Here is a 22,408-nt window from a genome sequence, read left to right as displayed (position 1 = left end):
TGCTAAGAAAAGAGAATCCCAGATGATGGAACAGCAAGTGCAAAGGTCCTGAGGCACAAATTAGCTGGTTATCCACCAGAAACAGAAGGAAGGCTGCTGTGGCTGGAGCTTGATGAAGCCAGAGGCAGGGGGACCCAGCATGAGTCTGAGCAGAAGGTGGAGACCAGAATTAAAAAAAAAAAAGTGAGCAGGTCATGGCATGAATTCTCTGCGTGTGGGAACCAGCAAGGCATTTTAAGCAGGGAAATACCAAAATCTGATTTATGGTTCAAAATCTTTAAAAATAATTAGTACTTGTAGCTCCCAAAACACACACTTCTGTGGGACGTGGCCATTGCTCTGTACAGTTTATCTTCTGGGATTGCCTTTTGTCTCATTTATCTGTCAGTTGAGACTTTAAGATCTCATTCAGGTATCGCTTCCTTTGTGAAGCCTTCTTTGACCTTCCGGCCTGCCCTATCTCCTGCCAATCACTCCGTTTTCTTACTCTTATGCTTCATACACACCTCTAATATTGCACGAAATCTAATACATTGCCATTACCTGCTTACATGTGTCTCCCCTAGCAAAGGACCCAGAACATGGCAGGGGCTTAATACATTTGACAAGGGCCAGCAGTCAGGGTAGGCTCTGTGGAAGGAACTTTTGAAGGATGGATAAAATTTTGATAGATGATCAAGAGAGGCCAGAATCACACAAATCCTACAATATCTGCTCAAGTCAACATGAGTCATGACTGGAAGATACTGACATCAAGAGGGGAGCCCAAAGCAACTATCAGTTCAGTTCAGTTCAGTTCAGTCGATCTGTCGTATCTTTGCGACCCCATGTATTGCAACTATACCCCAATAAAAAAAGAAAGATGGGGAGCCCACCCCAGTGAAACCCATGTGAACTTCTCCTCTCTCCAACGTGATGCCAGTTCAGGCAGCTGATGAAAATGATAGATGTTGACTTGCATATGATATCCAAGTACTTTGCATATTTCCATTCACATTGAAATGCAAGGACAGACTCCTCAGTCCCCCGGTTCCTTCCTTCTTTCATTTAGCAGCTCTTAATTAAATGTTTCCTGAATATCCTGCTTGATCCTTGTCCTGTGAAGGACAAGGAACTAGAAATTTGTCTCTGGTGAGCTCACATAGAATGGATGGCTCACAGGGAAGAGGCAAACGAATACCAGTTCCCAGCTGGGGTTCTGGAATCAGAAGATGTGCGTTTCAAAACTGATGAACTGTGTGATCTTAGGCTACTGGCTTAACTTCCTTCAGCCTTGGTTCCTCATTTATAAAGTGAGGTTACAACTAACAATTCAGAACTAGTCAGGTTGACTTGACAGAATGTGAGGCATATAGCTAGGACTCTGTGGGTATCAGATGTCTTGTTTTTGCTTTTTCGTTGTTGTTTGATCCACTTAAGAATTGATGCTTTCAAATTATGGTGCTGGAGAAGACTCTTGAGAGACCCTGGAACTGCAAGGAGATCAAATTAGTCAATCCTAAAGGAAATCAATTATGAGTATTCAGTGGAAGGACTGAGGCTGAAGCTGAAGCTCCAATACTTTGGCCATCTGATGCGAAGAGCCAACTCACTGCAAAAGACCCTGATGCTGGGAAAGACTGAGGCAGGAGGGGAAAGGGGCAACAGAGGATCTGATGGTTGGATGGCATCACTGACTCAAGGGACATGAGTTTGAGCAAACTCTGGTAGATGGTGAAGGACAGGGAAGCTGGGCATGCTGCAGTTCATGGGGTCACAAAGAGTTGGACACAACTTAGCAACACAACAACATAGTCAGTTAACAATGGTGTGATAGGTTCAGGTGAACAGCAAAGGCCCTCAGCCATACATATACATGTATCCATTCTCCAAACTCCCCTCTCTTCCAAGCTGCCACAGAACCTTGAGCAGTCCCCTGTGCTATACAGTAGGTCCTTGTTGCTTATCCATTTTAAATATAGCAGTGTGTCCATGTTCATCCCAAACTCCCTAAGTATCTACTCCCGTGGGTAACAGTCGTTTACTGTTTTTCTCACATCCCTCTATGGGGGAGTTTGCAGATACCATTAAAAACCCCTGGGTAGGACTTCCCCAGTGGCCTAGTGGTTAAGAATCTACCTGCCAATGCAGAGGACGTGGGTTTGATCTCTGGTCTGGGAAGCTACCGCATGCAACGGGCATCTAAGCCCACGTGTCACAGCTACTGAGCCTGCGCACCACAGCAAAGAATAGCCCCCACTCACTGCAACCAGAGAAAGCCCGAGCGGCAATGAAGACCCTAAACAGTCAAAAATAACACAGATAAATACTTAATCAAATAAAACCTCCTGGTTAGGCTCTGCAGAGAGGTCCAACTTTTTTTTCTTCCCACATTTCAAGCCTCAGAGTTGGGATGGCTACAGCTCACCCTGGGTTTCCCAAGTGGCACTAGTGGTGAAGAATCCGCCTGCCAATGCAGGAGACGTAAAGTGATGTGGGTTCGATCCCTGGGTTGATCCCCTGCAGGAGGGCATGGCAACCCACTCCAGTATTCTTGCCTGAGGAATTCCTTGGACAGAGCAGCCTGGCAGCCTACAGTCTATGGGGTCGCTAGGAGTCGTACACGACGGAAGCAACTAACGCACACACTCCTTGGAACAACGATGAAGCCAGCACCTGGGAGTTGGCTGTGGGGTGGAGCCTGGCTGCTGCACGCTGGTCAGGGTCTGCCCTCCTCTCCTGCTCTGGTTGTGAGCAGAACCCACCCATTTGTCTTCTTTCTCTTCCATTGCCTTAAACATATCCCAGAGAGATCATAAATTGATTCACCCGCCTCCGACCTACAGACACCCGACGGAGCCTTCTGGTTTTCTCCCAAGACTTCTGACCCTTCCCTGCCACTCAGCCCCTTTCTCTTCCGGTCCCTCCAGTCCCAGCAGCACTGGGGTCAGCGAGTGGGTTGCGAGAGCTCAGACATGATGTTTGGTGTGTGATTCATTTGCACCAGGGGATTCTGAATAGATAATAATCATCTGCAAATGGCAATTAACAAAATCTTTTTAAAAGTGCCTCGATGGTTTTAAACAGAAGGCAAAACATATCATGCTTCTTGTTGCAAGTGATTTTGGGGGGGCGGCTGGTGATGCACAGGCTTTGAAGGAGATGATTTCCACCCAGTCATGCCCCACAAGAGAGTCTACCCCTAATTTCATGCCCCTTCCCTGGGACTTTTCCTCAAGACAGCCTTTGAGGAAGACTCACTTTGGCTTCTTCCTAAAGCCCTTGCCTGGGTTCCATGTCTCCCCCCAGGTAAGCACAGGAGTTGACAAGTGGCACCATTGGAAGATGGACCAGTGAACCAACATCTGCTACCAAGCAATACAGACCAAGTCTTATGGGATTTGCTTTGCTCTCACTTCTGTTACCTCACTCCTCCCTCACCCCAGTCCCTCCTTAACCTGGTGTAAGCCAATCCAGCCTGCTGTTTGTTCAGTCTCTAAGTCCTGTTTGACTCTTTATGACCCCACGGACTGCAAACATGCCAGGCCCCTCTGTCCTTCACTAGCTCCTGGAGTTTGATCAGATTCATGTCCACTGAGTCAGTGATGCTATCTAACCTTCTCATTCTCTGCCACCCCTTTCTCCTTTTGCCTTCAATCTTTCCCAGCATCAGGGTCTTTTCAAATGAGCTGACTCTTCTCATCAGGTGGCCAAAGTATTGGAGCTTCAGCTTCAGCATCAGTCCCTCCAACAAATATTCAGGGTTGATTTCCTTTAGGATTGACTGGTTGGATCTCCTTGCAGTCCAAGTGACTCTCAAGAGTCTCCTCCAACACCATAACTCCAGTCTTAACATCCATTAATAGAAAACACCATCCTCTTGCTAATTAGGTCCTAATATCCTCAGACATAGTCCTGCCTCCATAAACCCCTTCTTCTCCACTGCTTCCTAGCTTAGGGTGGTGACTGGGGGACAAACTCAGGGATCCATGATCTCCCCACCTGCCTGGAGAGCAGGGTGGATCCAGCTGGCAGGTTCTGTATGCAGACAGACTCAGTGCATCTCTCACCGATGGAAAGTCTTATCTATTTTAGACTCCAAACCACCCGGGGAGGTCTGATGAAGTCCCCAATTGTTATTTGGGAGGAAAGAGGTGCTACAAGTTAGAAACGAAACACAGAAGTAGGAGTTGGGGTACAGGGTTGAGGAAGGATGCTGAATTCCTTCCTCATATCATTTTGTTGGGGAGCAGACCCTCAAACTCAAGGCTGCTAAGATGGTTTTGGGAACAGAGAGTAACAGAGAGTGCATGTTCAGGTTAGACACCAACCTAGGCACCCCACCCATCAGGGATGGTTTGGAATTTGGAATTTCAGAAAGAGTAAGGAAGAATTTGGGGAAGAGGTTTGGGAGGAGGAAGCTTCAGCCACAGGGTGTGAGGGCCGGGGGAGCAGTAGGATGGTAGGAAGAAGCAAAGGGAATGGCAAGCTGCTAGCTGATGTTTCCAGTGGCACCCACCTCGTCCTTTGCACACACTGCCCCACCCCATCCTCACTGCTTTAGCCTAAGATCCTCTGGAGAGGCCAGGCCCGCATTTTTCAGTGTCCACAGATCACCCCAGAGGAAGTCACCTGGGGGCTCCTTTATCACACAGCCTCCTGGAGATGCAATCATGGTGTTTTCAGCCTCCTGTCCTAAGGGTGTTTCTTCCCAGGTCCCAAGTAGCTACTTTCTCACTGAGGAGGCTTTAGGACCCAGGCCCCCAGTGTCCAGGCCACATCTAACGAATCCAAGTCTTCACAGATGGGCTGGGAAACTGCTCTCTTGAAAGGTCCCCAGGTGGTTCCCATGAACATTAGAACCAGGCCACTGAGCTAAGTCATGCCCTGAGGTTTCATGTTTGGCAGTAAGCTGGGGAGGGGGGCACACTGTGGCATCATTTGATGGCATCATTGATCTTGTGCAAACCACTAAGAATAGCTTTGGTCCTCTAAAAACTTCCAACAGGGGAAGGACAGTCTGTGTCTCGTTTACCAGAACTGCTAGTCTCCTAAAATACTGGAAATGAAGGAATCTTCCAACTCACTGCAGTTCAATTGCTAAATTTTAAAGGACAGTGATGGTTAATTTCATGTGTCAACTGATGCCCGTGCCCACATATGCAGTTAAACATATTCTGGTTGTTTCTCTGATGGTGCTTTTTGGATTTTGCATTCAAGTCAGTGGACTTGGCATAAAGTCTATTGTCCTTCAGTGGGCTCCACTTGTGCGTGGGCTTCTTCTAATTCCCCTGAAGGCCTGAACAGAACGAACACTGATCTCCCCTGAGTGAGAGGGCATCCTGGCTGCAGACGGCCTTCAGACTGGGACTGCAGCTCTGCTCTGGGTGTCTGGCCTGCTGGCCTACCCTGCAGGCTTTAGACTTGCCAGCCCCACAATCGAGTGAGCAATTCCCTAAAATCAATCAATCAATCAATCTCTCTCTCTCTCTCTCTCTCTCTCTCTATATATATATATATATATATATATGCACACACACACACACATAAATATATGTATAACACACACACATATATATATATATATAAAAAAATATATATATGCACACATTCTGTTGGTTCTGTTTCTCTGGGGAACTCTAATTCAAGACCCAGTGAGGTGTGAGAACTAACCCTGGGTCTAGAACCTAGGTCATTGCAGAGATATGAGTAATGGAGAGAATCCACGGTCCTTCTTGCTCTGAGAGCACTCGCTGCTGCCCTAGGAAGAGCGTCAAGCTGTATGTGTGTGTGTGTTTCCTGTGAGCCCCTTGGAGCCTGGGACCCACATGCCTTATTCATCTCTCTTGTCGCCGTTCCCAGCACTGAACCTGGGAGACAGTAAGTATTGAACGAGTGATTGAAGGAAAGCAAAAAAAAAAAAAACTTTCTCGGAGTCTCAATTATTTGGATACTTATGGAGAATTTCCAGATCCCCAGGAGACAGGGCACAGACTGGTCCCCTGTTTACTCTCTACCTGCTGCAGAGACAGGGCTTCTCAGGTGGCACGAGTGCTAAAGAACCCAGCTGCCAATGCAGGAGACGCGAGAGATGCAGGTTTGGTCCCTGGGTTGGGAGGATCCCCTGGAGGAGGGCATGGCAGCCCACTCCAGTATTCTTGCCTGGAGAATCCCATGGAAGAGGATCCTGGTGGGCTACAGTCCACAGGGTCACGTGGACTCACAGAAGAGTCAGACACAGCTGAGTGACGGAGCAGACATGCACACATACACACACAGGTCCTGTGACAGGTTGGAAGCAATGATGGGGGTCCCAGGGTAACAGAGTGCACACTGAAGCCTGGAAGGAAAGAGGGAGGCAAATGGGAGGGAAGCCCCTTGCAGCAAATGGCTTTTCTGTGGCCCACACTCTGCTAGGGACTCAGGTACTGGCTCTGGCACGGGATCATCTGGTCCTTTAAATTAATGAAGAAGGGGTAGGGAGTAGAGACGGAGCTTATGGACAAGGGCCCTAACCCAGCAGGGAAACAGGCCCCAGGAAGAGCCACTTTGTGTGCAGGAGGAGGGAGGCAGAAATTGGAATCCACGCCAGTGGCCACCTCCATCGCCTCCCGCTGGAACCAGAGGACGGGCACTGGGTGCTAGGCAGCAGGCTGGGGCCTCCGTGGTCTTGAGATGGGCTCTGCCCTCAGACATGCAGGTGGATGGGGAAGTGGCCGGGTTTGGCTTCAGTTATGGAATTTTGCTTTCATCATCAGGTCTCTGGGCTACCTGTGCTGAGACACCACCTGTGCCCTCACCAAGCCCAATGCAGCATGTGTGGGCAGACAGTGGTGCGGGCTGCACCCTTCACCCCACCCTGCATCTGCATGGCCCGTGAACCCCCACCCCTCAGGGTGGAGACAGAATGGGGCTCCTGTCAACTGCTGTCAGCTCCAGTTGGAAAACTTCTCTTTTGGACAGCCCAGCCCTTGGGCTGGGTTGGTTCCCCCAGGGCAGGGCTCTCTTGGATGCTGACCCATCTTCCGAGCCAATTGGATCTGCACTCTTGGTGGAAACCAAGCTGACAGCTGGCTCCTGCTGTAGCCCAGCCTCCCACTCTTCTTTCTAAAGCTCCCGAATATTCACTGGAAGGACTGACCCTGAAGCTCCAATACCTTGGCCACCTGATGTAAAGAACTGACTCACTGGAAAAGACCCTGATGCTGGGAAAGACTGAGAGCAGGAGGAGAAGCGGACGACAGAGGACGAGATGGCTAGATGGCATCATTGACTCAGTGGACATGAGTTTGAGCAAACTCCGGGGTAGAGTGATGGACAGGGAAGCTTGGGGTGCTGCAGTCATTGGAGTTGCAGAGTTGGACACGACTGAGCGACTGAACAACAACAACAACGTGTCAAGGTGCCCTCCTGCTCCCGGCTGTTCTGAACAAGTCCTGGGTGCTGCCTATGAGCTGCCCCACCTGACACCAGCCCAAGATGGACCCCCACTGCACCCCAGGACTCCCAAATGTGGCTTATCTTGATAAAATCACAACGGAGTTTCCCCACTATGCTACTGATAACCAGTTGTCCAGTTGGCTTGATTGTCTCTAAGCAGTTGGGGTAAACAATGGATACCCAACTCCCTAGGTAGTAGGCAGCTCCTCATTCTTAGAAATCACTGCGTTCACCTCCCTGTTGTTCTGTCAAAGAATATGCAAGCCGTGGGAGGCAGGCAGAAGGAGCTGTTTGCCAGATGCGCTCACTTAAGGAGTCCATCGATTTAAAAATTCAGATGGATGCGTTGGAAGTGGGTTCCCGACAGCAAAATGGAATTCTCTGTGGTCCAACTGCGTTAAGCATCAAGTTACAGATCTTCCCCAGCAGCGTGGACACTTCCAATAAAGCCAGCTTTGTGTGGGCAATGTAGGTAGTGGGGGCTCCATGACCAAGGGGGCCATCTCGACTCCCTGGGAGATAAATATGAGTCCTGGGCCAGCGCCTGAGACCACCATGCTCCTCCTCCCTGGCTTCCCAATCAGCTAAGCGAGTCTGCACAGCCCGGTCATGCCCTGCCTGCCTGGCTCTCCAGACCACTGAGGACAACAGAGCCTGTCTCTTTCCTCAGGACCTCAGGTCTGTTCTTATGCCTGGTGCATAGTAAGTGCTCAGGAAACATTTCCCAGTAAAAACTGCCTTTCATGGACCAGGTGCTGGAAAATACCTTCTGTATGTGATTTTTTTTTCTGGTATTGGTCTTGGCAATGGCTCCCCTTCTCTTTTATTTTTTTAAAAGTTGAAATACAGTTGATTTACATTGTTGTGTTCATTTCTGGCATAGAGCAATGTGATTTAGTGTGTATATATACACACACACACGCATATGGCTTCCCAGGTGGTACCCTGCTCAAGAATCTGCCTGCAATGCAGGAGACACAGTTTTGATCCCTGGGTCAGGAGGATCCCTTGGAGAAGGAAATGGCAACCTGCTCCAGTATTCTTGCCTGGGAAATCCCATGGACAGGGTAGCCTGGTGGGCTACAGTCCATGGGGTTTTGAAGAGTCAGACTCGACTGAGCGAACACACACATACACACACACATACAATCTATCTATATATACACACACATATATACACACCCCCATATGTGTGTGTATGTGTATATATACATACTTTCTTTTTTAAAGATTCTTTTCCATTGTAGGTTATTATAAGATATTGAATATATCAAGAGTTAAATTTTATTTTTAAATCTAACACAGATCTTGGAGGGAGAAATGCTATTATTTGCATTTTGTAGATGAGGGAGTAAGCTGGGATTTGAATTTGCTCCTTCTCAAGGCAAGTCTGGGGCTCCTCACATCACACTGGCCATGTTTCTGCTCTTTTACATAAAGAACTTGAAGAAAGAGGCTGCCTGGAGGCTCCTGGCTCCTGTGGCTGGGGAGTGGTGGAGGGGTGCTGAGCCTGGGGGGCCACAGCCCTTTCCTGTCAGGGAGGGGCCAGACTCTAAAGGGGGCAGGGCCAGACTCCAAGGGGGGGCGGGGCCAGGCTCCAAGGGGGCGGGTCCAGCCTCTGGAGGCAGCATGGTGGGAGTCTGGGCATCTTCCCCAGTCAGGTCTGGCTCAGTCCTTGTGGGGTGCCCTTCACTTTGGGGGCTTCCTGAATCTCTGCCTGCTCTGCTGGGGCCTGGACTCAGAAAACCAGCCCAGCCTCTTCTGCAGGGGATTCCCTCCCACGTGCTCTGCTCCTTGCACACCCGCATAGGCAGGAGTGAAGAGCATGGGTCAGGAAAGGGGTGTTTCAGACAGAGCTTCCTGAGGGGCTGGGCAGTGAGCCTGGAGGGAGGCAGAGATCTGGGTTTCAGGTCCTTGTTCTGACTGTCTTTAGCCAGTGATGAAACCTCTCAAAACCTCAATTTCCCGATAGTAGAATAAAGACACTGCCACCTACTTCCTTGGGTGGTTGGGGAGTCAAACAAGATGATGAAAGAGTGCTAGAAAAGTGCCTCTTGGGCTTCTCTGGTGGCTCAGTGGTAAAGAATTCACTAGTCAACCCAGAAGATGGGGGTTTGATCCCTGGGTTGGGAAGGTCCCCTAAAGAAGGAAATATGGAAACCCACTCCAGTATTCTTGCCTGAGAAATCCCAGGAACAGAGGAGCCTGGCAGGCTACAGTCCATGGGGTTGCGAAAGAGCTGGACACAACTGAGCGAGTGAACAACAAGAGCAATGCCTCTCAGCAGGGACACAGGGCTGCAGGACAGTGGCGGCAGGACCGGGTGGGCCTTGCATCCCACACCAAGTGGGCGAACACGAGGGTGAATCCCGGTCTCTTGAGAGACCTTCTGTAGAAACAGCTCTAGCTTGAAACACTGCAGGACATGTTTCCAAAGCGTGGGGATTTTGGCATCAGAGAAGTCGACTATTTTAAACTTCACAGTCATCCAAAGAGAACGGAGGAGATGGTTTAGTGGAGGTCCTTTTTCCTCCACCGAGTCCCCTGCCTGCCTTCTTCACCACAGAGAGCATTTTTCAGAGCAGCCCTGGGTGACACAGTGGCCGGCTTTCATGGCAATGCCCCGAGCAGTTCCTAGAAGCCCAGGAGAGTGATGACCGTGTGAGGACTTCTGAGATCCTAGAAATTTGGATTTGGCACCATAGATGCTGCATGGATGTCTTGCAAGATGCCAGCACGACCACCTGTGGGTGGTGCATGCGTGCGTGCATGCTAAGTTGCTTCAGCTGTGTCCCACTCCTTGCGACTGTAGCCCACCAGGCTCCTCTGTCCCTGGGACTCTCCAGGCAAGAATACTGGAGTGTGTTGTCATGCCCTCCTCCAGGGGATCTTCCCCACCCAGGGATCAAACCCACACCTCTTATGTCTCCTGCATCGCTTTACCACAAGCACCACCTGGGAAGCCCCTGTGAGCAGCACCAAACCCCAAATGTCAAGAGATAAGCTGTCCAGGAAACTGGTGTGGCATTGCCAGCTGGACTGCAGGGCAGGAATGCTCAGGATTCGGCTCATATGCTGCAGCCTGTTGCTGGGTAATCATTGGACACGTACAGGCTTCCCCCACAACCTGAGGGGCAGACACAGGGCTTCTCCCCATGTCCCCTGATCCCACAGCACAGTGTAGAGCGTGGTGGTGAGGGGGAGCCCAGTAAACCTGAATGAACCATGACCGCCATAGCCACAGGCATTTGCTTGCTTGTACTTCTACTCTCTGGATGAAGGGTCAGGCCCACCAATGAAGTGACCTTTCTGAAGTTCCATGATGGGGGATCCCAGTGGTTCTTACCCTGGGGAGATTTATTTCTGCCAGAGGATGTTTGGCAACATCTGGGGACATTAATTAATCAACCAATTAATTTTAAAATTGATTAGTTAATTAACTAGGCTGCCCTGGGTCTTAGTTGTGGCATGTGGGATATAGTTCCCTGACCAGGAATTGAACCTGGGCCCCCTGCATTGGGAGTGCAGAGTTGTAGCCACTGGACCATCAGGGAAAGTATCTGGGGACAGTTTTGATTAGAGGCTACTGCTTCTAAAGAGTGGAAGCCAGAGATGCTGTAAACATCCTCCAAAACACAGGCATGACACCATGTGCCCCCTCCACCATCCAAAATTCTCCAGCCCCAAAGGTCAATAGTTCTCAGGTCGAGAAGCCTGGGTTAGAGGTAAAGAGAATGGTGTGTTTCAAGTCCCCAAGTGCTTAAAGGGTCTGCAAGGTGGGGAGGACAGTAATCATTCAGGTGAGAGGCAGGATGTGAGGTTAATGAAGGCAACAGTAGAAGGTGAGACTGGAAAGATAGGTTGAAGGCAGAGAAAGGTCTTAGCAAATGACAAAGTTGTGCCTCATAGACAAGAAAACTGGATTTGCTAAATGGCCAGACTGGAGCTGGTTTCCCATGCTGTCCTCTGTCCACCTACCAAGCTGCCTCTTTCCTAATCAAGACAAGAAGAGAGGCACTGGGGGCTGAACAGCAGTCACACAGTGCAAGTCACGTTTTAATCACCTACAGGACTCATTTGTGAGCCCACCAAATGCTGTAAACACGTTCATCATTGTTTTCCCTACTGTACCATGTTATAGCTATTTATCTATTAGTCAATTTCCCTGCTAGACTGTAAGCTCCTTGAGGACAGGAATCATACTTAATTATTCCTGTATCTTTGGTACCTTCCATCATGCCTAGAAACAATAGGTACATAAAGCAGGATAGCTGCATCAGTGAAGCAACAGGAGAGGGTAAGTTGCCTTTCTGCGAGCTTGTTAGGACTGCGATAGGCTTCCTTGTTCCTCTTTTCCTTTTTTCTGGCTGCACTGGGTCTTTGTTGCAGTGCATGGCTTCTCTCTAGTTGCAGTCTGTGAGCTTAGTTTCCCTGTGGCACGTGAGATCTTAGTTCCCCGACCAGGGATTGAACCTGCATCTCTACACTGGAAGGCAGATTCTTAACCACTGGACCATCAGGGAAGTCCCTCTTTTTTTAAATATAAGAAATACCATGGAAACATGCACATGCTACGCTAGCACGGAAACATATACACTACAATATATAAAATAAAGGGCCAGGGAATCTGCTGTATGACTCAAGGGAGCTCAAACGGGTGTTCTGTGACAACCTAGAGGGGTGGGATGGGGTGGGAGGTGGAAGGGAGGCTCATAACAGAGGGGACATATGTATTACCTATGGCTGATGAGTGTTGATGTATGGCAGAAACCAATACAGTATGTAAAACAATTATCCTTCAATTAAAACTAAATAAATTTTAAAAAGAAACACATGCCCATTGTACAAATAAATGAAAAAAAACAACAACTATAGACAACCCAAAAGAATAAAATAATAATGATCCAACCCCTATGGTTCCCTATCCAGTGATAAATACATTAACATTTCAGTAGCTATGGCATCCTTTCTTAGGGTTATTTATTCATGAAATTCACACGCACATATTTTTTTTAATTAAAATGGAATCACACTATATATGTTGCTCTGTAGCTTGCTTCTTCACTTAAAAATATATTGAAAACTAGTGCAAGAGCATGCCAGGGAATCTGTCTTAAAGTTGTGTTTGCATAGCAATCAACCGTTCTTATTTAGACTGCATCTTTGAAGAGGGGTAAATCTGTGTGAACATCTTTCCATGTCCATGAATATACTTCCACGGCACCGAAAGACTGCAAACTACGTGACTGTACAGTCGCGCTATAACGTTAAACCAGGCCTCAATCATTGCAATTTGAATGGCTTTTATATTTCTGCTGTAACAACAATGCTGCAATAAATATCCTGTTAGCTAAATCTTCACACGCATCCCTCATTTTTTCCCTTAGTTTGAATTTCTAGGATAGAAATCGCTGGAACAAAAACTGCCTGTTTTACAGCTTTTGAAAAGCAGGACCATGCTGCTTTCCAGAAAGGTTGTGCCGACGTTCACTCCTATGAGCGGTGTGTGGAAAATGCCATGTTAGCTCTTCTTGAACAAAAGCTATCACGTCATCCAAGTAAACACCAAGACAAGCTATTTCAATCCCATCTATAGCATTTCGGTGCAGAGGAGCTGCTATTCTTATCTCATAGTCTACCAGTTGTGTGCTCAGTTCTGGTGTGATGAGCTATGCAGTTGTGTACACACTTCTGAACACACATATGTGGTAACATGAACAGCCCAATACCTAGAACACAACAGAAACTTGACAAATGCTCCTGCCACCTCTGTCCATCACCACGGCTATGGGTATAGCCTTTATTATCTCTTATCTGAAAGGTTGTCTCCAGCCACCTGTTCTGGAAACCTATAAGCCAGTAACACCTCTGCCACAGTGATTCATCAAAAATGCAAGACAGACCATGTGATACTCTCGCTTAAATGTCTTCAGTTGCTCCCTATAGTCCATACTGAAGTTTGGACTCTATGGTAGGGCTTGAAAAGTTCCTTGACCTGCCCCTGAAGCCCTGCAGCTTCGTCTCCCGTGGGTCTCCTACCCTTGCTCATGTTCCAGATGTGCTCTAGTGGGTCTCTCAACAGGATTCAACCTTTCATTCCTCTGCAACTGGGAACGGGGCTATTCTCTCTTCCTAAAATACATTTATTTCCTTTGCGACACTGTTTGTTTGCAGAACTGTTTCCTGGAAAACCTAGTTAACTCTTTTTCTTTCTACCCCACCTAGATGATAATATCCTCTCCTGTAGTCCAAGAAAATCTTGCCCAGTCACTACTTATAAGATCTCCTTTTGTATTTATAATTGTTGCTTTCGTGTGTCTCTCCAATACTTTGGCCACCTGATGCAAAGCACTGACTCACTGGAAAAGACCCTGATGCTGGGAAAGATTGAAGGCGGGAGGAGACGGGGACAACAGAGGATGAGATGGTTGGATGGCATCACCGACTCAATGGACATGAATTCGAGTAAACTCCAGGAGTTGGTGATGGACAGGGAGGCCTGGTGTGCTGCAGTCCATGGGGTCACAAAGAATCAGACATGACTGAGCGACTGAACTGAACTGAACTGTGTATCTCACCAACTGGACCATTAAGAATCAGAATCTTATTTTACATTAGGTTAATATTCTCAACATTTGATATCAAAGTTAGCACACAGTAGATGCTTAATAAATGCTTCTTTTTAAGAAAAATATTTGTTTATTTATTTGGCTGCACCAGGTCTTAGTTGGAGTATGTGGAATCTTCAGTTGCAACGTGTGGGATCTAGCTTCCTGACCAGAGGTGAATCCAGGCCCCCTGCATTGGGAGCCTGGAATCTTAGCCACCAAACCACCAGGGAAGTCCCACTAAATACTTATTGAATGAATGTACGAATAAAATGATAATGTCTTTCCATACTATTTTATTTCCTTCCTCCAGTCTGTGCATCTACATGGCTCCATCCAAAATAGTCTCCTATTGTCGCCAACTAGAGTCATGACACTCTCTACTATTCAGATTCATTTCATGAACTAATGATACATGGTATGACTTCCTTCTTAGGACCAAGCAGAAATGACAGGACCAAGGGCTCTGCCAGCATCTGTACCTTCAGGAGGAGATGCTAGAAGGGGTGAAGAGAACAAGCTCTAATTCTGTCACCAGAGGCAGGGTTGGAGGGGGAGCTGGGCTGAGCCTGGCTTCACCCATTGGTAACGGGAAGCCCCAAGTTGTGTGTAGAAGGGAGGACGGAATGTCTGAAACTAGAAACAGGGGTCCCAGAGGAGGGAAGAGATGGTGGGGGATTAGGAGAGGGAAGATAGGCAGGAAGCACAGAGAGAGAGACAGGGAGGGTCTCACATTCAAAGAAAAACAGGAAAGGACAGCAGACGAGAAGAAAAAAAGAAAAAATGGGGAAGCAGCACAAACACAGAGCTAGCGTGGGTGTGTGCACCGCGGTTGTGTAAGAACAATGTCTTCTGCTGAACATAGTTGAGAAGTGCAGTGCGGGAGAGGGCCTCAGCTTTTTACCCAATGTAATTAATTACTCTGTGGCTTTAAATAAAAACCTGCTATTCGTGGGGAAGCCTGACAGGGTTTCTTTTAACTTAATGTTTGCTGAACCGTCCCTTCTATCTCACTTACCTGATGTGGAACATATGCTGGGATCAGAATGACAGAGGATAAATCACCAGATTTGCTTGGCTTCTTTGAAAAATGAATTTGGGGGCTGAGATTTCTCATCAGTATATATCTTCCTGGAGCAGCCTCTTGACAGGGCATCAAGCTTGGGGGATGTCCTGCACAAAGGTAAGTGGGTACCCAGAAGTGCCCAGATTCCCACATCTGGCATCATATCCATCACCTTGGACACAGACCAGGCCACCTGTGCTCGGCTGGCAGGTGTTTCCAGGGTGCTATTTGAGAGTCTGCTGAAAGCCTGCTGAACTCTCAGGCATGGGACACAATTGAGGTCTTTATATAAATTCAACAAATACATAACGGAGCTTTGAATATGCACCCAAAACGTGTTACAGCAGGGAGGCTGGGTGGTAATGTTGGTCATGGGAGGGCTTGGGCCAGAAAGTCGGGTGAGTCTGGATCCCAGTTTCGCTCCTGGTGGCCATGAGTGTGCCTCAGTCTCTTCATCTGTAAAATGGGGACAAAGCAGCCTTAAGGCTTAGTTTGTTGAGTTAGCCTCAACAACGTCAGTCCTTTTCTCCCCCATTCTCACTGCTGGGTTTCAGTGAGATAAAGTTCCAGTGCAAGGCCTGCCTATCTCAGAGACTAAATAAAAATTCCTTTCCCCTCTCTAGAGATGGCAAGGGCTCCCATGATAAGGGGAGGGTTTGGGAGCCATTTTTAACTCTGGGTGTTTTGGACCAGGTGGAAGGGGGTTGTGGACGCACGTGTGGTGTGGGCGGAAGTGGGGGTGCTGTTTCCCCAGGGCTTACTCTAGGCGTGTTCCACTCGCTGACCAGGAGCTGTGGAAGAGACACGCTCTATGCCAGCACGTGGATTCTTGACTTTTCAGTTGAATGTGCGCGTGATGTTGGACACATCATCTCATCTCTCTGGCCACTGGTTTCTTCACCTCTGCAGTGGGGAGGTGACTTGGACTAGATGTCTTTTAAGTTGTTTCTCAGCATTCCTTTTCAGAAGATCAAGTCATGTGTACTTATTACAGAAAGCGTGGAGAATACATCAAAGTGTAAACAAGATAATTAAAAACACCTATTATTCCACCACTCAGAGAAAAGCATTGTTAATATTTTGGTGGAGTCTGCTTCCTCATTATATAGTGTATTGCAGAGTGAAATCAAACAATTTTGTAACATGCTTTTCCTCCCCCTTAATGTTAAATTATCATAAGCATTCTCCCTGTGTCATTAAAACATTATTTGGACCTCATTTTTAAGGTTTCTTCTGACACTAAAATTCTATGAAGAATGGGGCTCATCTCCTTTCCTAATGAAGACATTCATTCTTCCACAGCAGCAGGGATCCCATGTAGGAAGGTGACCTTGAAGGTGCCTCTGTTCCCTTTGGCCTGTGCGTCATGCAAGGGCACCAGAGGGCTCCACGGCCCACCCGGCCCACCTGCTTTCATTTACAACCTCAGCTCTGGAGAAGAAAAGGAAATCGTGGAGCTTTTTTGATGAGCCACCAACAAATGATGAAGCTTAAAAAAAATAGAATATCATCTTGAATTTGACGTTGTAGAGGGTTAGTAGATGGAGAAGGAAATGGCAACCCACTCCAGTACTTCTGCCTGGAAAATTCCATGGATGGAGGAGCCTGGTAGGCTACAGTCCATGGGCTTGCAAAGAGTAGGATGTGACTGAGCGACTTCACTTTCTTTCTTTCTATAGTTCCTTTTGGAGAAGGCAATGGCAAACCGCTCTAGTGTTCTTGCCTGGAGAATCCCATGGACAGAGGGGCCTGGTGAGCTACAGTCTATGGGATTGCAAAGAGTCTGACACAACTAAGCTACACACAGTCACACACACACACACAGAGAAGTCTAAAATCAAGGTGTCAGCAAGGCCATGCCTCCTCTGAAACTTGTAAGGGAGACTCCTCCCCTGATTCTCCCTGGGTTCTAGTATTTATAGGTGATCTTTTGCATTTCTTAGCTTGTAGAGACGTCGCTCCAATCTCTGCCTCTGTCATCACATGCCATCTTCTCCCCATAGGCTATTCTACTGCAGTTTGGCTCCCTCTTAACTAGTTTTGTCTGTAACAATCCTATTTCAAACTAAAAGGTCACATCTTGAAATACTGGGGGTTAGGAGGAAAATCCCATGGATGGAGGAGCTTGGTAGGCTGCAGTCCATGGGGTCACTAGGAGTAGGACCTGATTGAGCGACGTCACTTTCACTTTTCACTTTCATGCATTGGAAAAGGAAATGGCAACCCACTCCAGTGTTCTTGCCTGGAGAATCCCTGGGACGGGGGAGCCTGGTGGGCTGCCGTCTGTGGGGTTGCACAGGGTCGGACATGACTGAAGCGACTTAGCAGCAGCAGCAGCAGCAGCAGCAGCAGGACTTCAGCCTATTTTGTTTTGGGAGAAACAACTAAACACAGTCCCAAAAAAGCCAGCCATGTTGGGTTATACCAATGGGATAGAAACCAAATAAAAGAATTCCCAGTGTCTAAAGATGGGGCTTCCCTGGTGGCTCAGACAGTAAAGAATCTGCCTGCAATGCAGGAAACCTGGGTTTGATCCCTGGGTCGGGAAGATCACCTGGAGAAGAAAATGGCAATCCACTCTAGTATCTTACCTGGAGAATCCCATGGACAGAGGAACCTGGCAGCCTACAGTCAATGGGGATGCAAGAGTCAGACATGACTGAGTGACTAACACTTAACACTTAAAGATGGAAGGAGGTGAGCAATAAAAGGACATTGGATTATAACCCAAAGTATAAAATAAATATCCATACTGATAATGTGGATGCAGTTCAGTTCAGTTCAGTTCAGTCGCTCAATCGTGTCCAACTCTTTGCAACCCCATGAATCGCAGCACGCCAGGCCTCCCTGTCCATCACCATCTCCCGGAGTTCACTCAGACTCATGTCCATCGAGTCAGTGATGCCATCCAGCCATCTCATCCTCAGTTGTCCCCTTCTCCTCCTGCCCCCAGTCCCTCCCAGCATCAGAGTCTTTTCCAATAAGTCAGCTCTTCGCATGAGGTGGCCAAAGTACTGGAGCTTCAGCTTTAGCATCATTCCTTCCAAAGAAATCCCAGGGTTGATCTCCTTCAGAATGGACTGGTTGGATCTCCTTGCAGTCCAAGGGACTCTCAAGAGTCTTCTCCAACACCACAGTTCAAATGCATCAATTCTTCGGTGCTCAGCCTTCTTCACAGTCCAACTCTCACATCCATACATGACCACTGGAAAAACCATAGCCTTGACTAGACGGACCTTAGTCGGCAAAGTAATGTCTCTGCTTTTGAATATGCTATCTAGGTTGGTAATAACTTTTCTTCCAAGGAGCAAGCGTCTTTTAATTTCATGGCTGCAATCACCATCTGCAGTGATCCTGGAGCCCCCCAAAATAAAGCCTGACACTGTTTCCACTCTTTCCCAATCTATTTGCCATGAAGTGATGGGACCGGATGCCATGATCTTCGTTTTCTGAATGTTGAGCTTTAAGCCAACTTTTTCACTCTCCTCTTTCACTTTCATCAAGAGGCTTTTTAGTTCCTCTTCACTTTCTGCCATAAGGGTGCTGTCATCTGCATATCTGAGGTGATTGATATTTCTCCCAGCAATCTTGATTCCAGCTTGTGCTTCTTCCAGCCCAGTGTTTCTCATGATGTACTCTGCATATAAGTTAAATAAGCAGGGTGACAATATACAGCCTTGACGTACTCCTTTTCCTATTTGGAACCAGTCTGTTGTTCCATGTTCAGTTCTAACTGTTGCTTCCTGACCTGCATACAGGTTTCTCAAGAGGCAAGTCAGGTGGTCTGGTATTCCCATCTCTTTCAGAATTTTCCACAGTTTATTTTGATCCACACAGTCAAAGGCTTTGGCATAGTCAATGAAGCAGAAATAGATGTTTTTCTGGAATTCTCATCCAGTGGATGTTGGCAATTTGATCTCTGGTTCCTCTGCCTTTTCTAAAACCAGCTTGAACATCAGGGAGTTCACGGTTCACGTATTGCTGAAGTCTGGCTTGGAGAGTTTTGAGCATTACTTTACTAGCATGTGAGATGAGTGCAATTGTGCAGTATTTTGAGCATTTTTTTGCATTGCCTTTCTTCAAGGAGTGGTGGCTGCGCGGGCACAGGAGGGCGTAGAGGAGCTATCCCACGTTGAAGGTCAGGAACGGTGGCGGTAAGGAGATACCCCTCATCCAAGGTGGATGCAGTATGGACTCACAAATCAGTGATTGAATAGATAAGTAGAGCAAATAAACAGAGAGAATGATAAATTTCAATGCTATGGAATTCCAAATAGTGTGTGTAGGTACACTGCCCTTGAGATGGTAGAGAATAGCTGCCCACTTCTTAACTGTGGGCTACACGTAGTGATGTCCTTCTGAAGCAATATGAAAAGTGGGGGAAAAGAGAGTTACTTTAACTGGAGAACCCTGACAAACACGACCTCAGCCAGGTGATCAAAGTTTTGCTCTAGCGTGACAAGCCATGCTGATAGATGGTATCCTTCATATGATGTGACAAAAGTGGCCCTTTACCTTTGAGGTCGTCCCCCAAACCAATGATCCCTGTCTAAATCATGAGGAAACATGAGACAAATTCCAACCAAAGAACATCTTACAAGATTCCTGACCAGGACTCTTCAAAACTGGCAAGATCCTTGAAAACAAATGAAATCTGATAAAGTGCCACAGTTAAGAGCAGACCAAGGAAGACAAAACTGCTAAATGGAATGTGGCATCCTGGATGGGAGGCTGAGACAGAACAGAGCATTGAGTAAAAACTAAGGACATCTAAATAAAATATGGACTTAATAATAACGGATAAATATTGATTCCTTAATTACAACAAGTGCACATACTATGGAAGACATTAACAATGGAGGAAACGGGGTGTGGTACATGTGGGGACTCTGTACTAATTTATAATCTTTCTGTAAATTTAAAACAGTTCTTAAATAAAAAGTTCATTTAAAAATGCTACTCTGGGACTTCCCTGGTCGTCCAGTGGCTAAGACTCCGTGCTTCCAGGGCGCCCGGGTTTGATCCCTGATCAGGAACTAGATCCTGTATGCCTCAACTAAGAGCTTACATGTCAAAACAAAGATTGAAGATTCTGCAAGCCGCAACTAAGACCCGGAGCAAGCTAAATGAAGAAAGAAATATATTTTTTCAAATGGTACTCCTAGGATAATAACATTAACTGGATATAGCTTCATGCTAGGGTACACAAACTGACGAGTGGCCACTAGGCTGGGTATCAGTCTTAACTGACTTGCTATGTGTGCAGTCACTGTCCCTCCAAGCTAGGTGTTCTTGCGCAATAAACAGCTTGGGTGGTAGTCCTAAAGTCAGAATTGTACTCTATTGCCAGTTTTCTTAGAGCTTGTCTTGCATCTGAACAGAGTACTAATTTGTACTAGAAATAAGAGGACTCAGTTTCATCATAAACGGAAATACTACAGGGCATCACCTATGAGTTTCTGGGAGAAATCTCATGAACCACCCTGGCCTGTGTATTCCTCTTCTAGAAGCACTGTCTTTCAATGGACAATGACAGCTCCAGTTTTCTACCTGTTTGAAGGTAGAAAATCCAGGAGTGTCAAGAGAGGTGTTCTTAATTACATTTTGCTCACAGAGATAGAGGAGAGGGAGAGGTTTACACTGAAGCCTCCTGAACCCCCATGGGGGTAAAAAGGTATGGAAAGCATGGGGGGCAGAGGAGAGAGACAGCAGGACGTTCCAGCCGGAGCACTCCCCTCGGAGACTTGTTTTCTGTTATTTACGTGTGATCTGGTGACAGCTGGACAGGTGGCTCTCTGTAAGAGAATGTCTTTATAAAGCAGAAACAAGCATTTCGAGTTAGGCCCGATGAGTCTGACATTAATTTTCTGCTTTTCATCCTAACAAAGTAACACACTGAGACGTTTCTTTCAAGGCTGCCTCCACCCTGGTCAGAGGTCCTGTTAGTTCCTCCTAATCCACCAAGTGCCCCGTGGTGTGAAGTGCTCGGGGGTGTGAGGAGGACCTTCTTGAGGGGCCTTCTTTCTAAAGAGCAAGACAGCCCAGACTGTCACCATCTCGATGCCAGACATGGGCCATAACATAAAGTCAACACTGCTGACCAAAATGCCTACAGACTACGGTTAAACTGGAATATGCATTAGAAAGCAATCTGGCATCAATGTGGGCATCCCGGGTGGCTTAGTGGTAAAGAATCCACTTGCCAAGCAGGAGACTTGAGTTCGATCCCTGGGTCAGGAAGATTCCCTGAAGAAGGAAATGGCAACCCACTCTAGTATTCTTGCCTGGAAAATCCCATGGACAGAGGAGCCTGGTGGGTTAAATCCACAGGGTCGAAAAGTCAGGCATGACTTAGCCACTAAACAACAACAGTCAGCAGTCAAAATAATCTTCATACCCTCTGATACAGTAATCCCACTTTTGTGAATCTGTTCTCAGAAAATAATCCTAGATACCAAAAAAAATTAAAAGTATAAAAGCAAAAACAGCCTACATACTTAACTACTGAGATAGGGTTAAATAAATTATTGTTTATAGAATTGATGGAATGTTATGAAACCCTTGAAACAATCATTTATGAGAATTACATAATGTGCAAATTGCAGATGATAACTATGTTAAGTGAAAAAAAGAAAATACGCAAAATATAAGCAAAGATAATTACTACTATGTTAAAATATGCATAGGAAAACGACTCAAAGGAAATTCACCAAAATGTTAATAGAGTTTGTATTAGATGGGTGGGATTGGAGTTGATTTTTTTTTTCTTTTCTCTAGTTTCTAGACTTTCTATGATGTGGTAATATTACATCCTAACGGAAGTGATTATTTCAAAAATATGTCAAGTCCTAACCCCCAATGCATATGAACAGTAGAGTGGGGTTCCATAGTATGTGTAGAAAGATATAATAATGGTCATCAATTATAAAAGAAAAGGGACATAAAAGGGACCTGGGAAAGAATGATACGGTGATTTCCTAATATCGACACACTGACTTCCTCCAGGATCAGTTTGGGGGGCTCTTTTTTCATCAAAGTGATTGGCATCTTATCAACCTAGGCTACTTGGGAAGCTGGCCAGCTCTAGGTTTGCATGCTGTTCACAGTTGGGCATCTACAGAGCAAATGCCCTGCCCACCCCTGAGCCACGGCTGCCCTCCCCAGGGCCCCCTGGGCTGAGGCGATGGAGCCCTGGACAGGCTGGTTCTGCTTGCAGGGCACCTTGGATGAAGCCTTCACGTGATTTCTTTTTTTCTTTTTCAAGATGTCAACAGGGTCCTGGTGGCTCCGCGGTAAAGAATCTGCCCGTAATGCA

General features: G+C 47.0%; 1 non-coding gene across 1 annotated transcript; it reads right to left on the bottom strand.

Annotated features, from left to right (window-relative positions):
* Positions 1-10,900: 10,900 nt before the first annotated feature.
* On the bottom strand, positions 10,901-10,973 carry TRNAG-CCC (transfer RNA glycine (anticodon CCC)). The gene has a single exon. It is a non-coding gene; the product is annotated as a tRNA-Gly (tRNA).
* Between the last annotated feature and the right edge of the window lie 11,435 nt (positions 10,974-22,408).

Source organism: Capricornis sumatraensis, chromosome 8 (genome assembly GCF_032405125.1).
Source record: "Capricornis sumatraensis isolate serow.1 chromosome 8, serow.2, whole genome shotgun sequence".
Classification (NCBI taxonomy): domain Eukaryota; kingdom Metazoa; phylum Chordata; class Mammalia; order Artiodactyla; family Bovidae; genus Capricornis; species Capricornis sumatraensis.
Note: the sequence above shows the minus strand (reverse complement) of the source record. Positions and strands in the feature narration are given on the sequence as shown.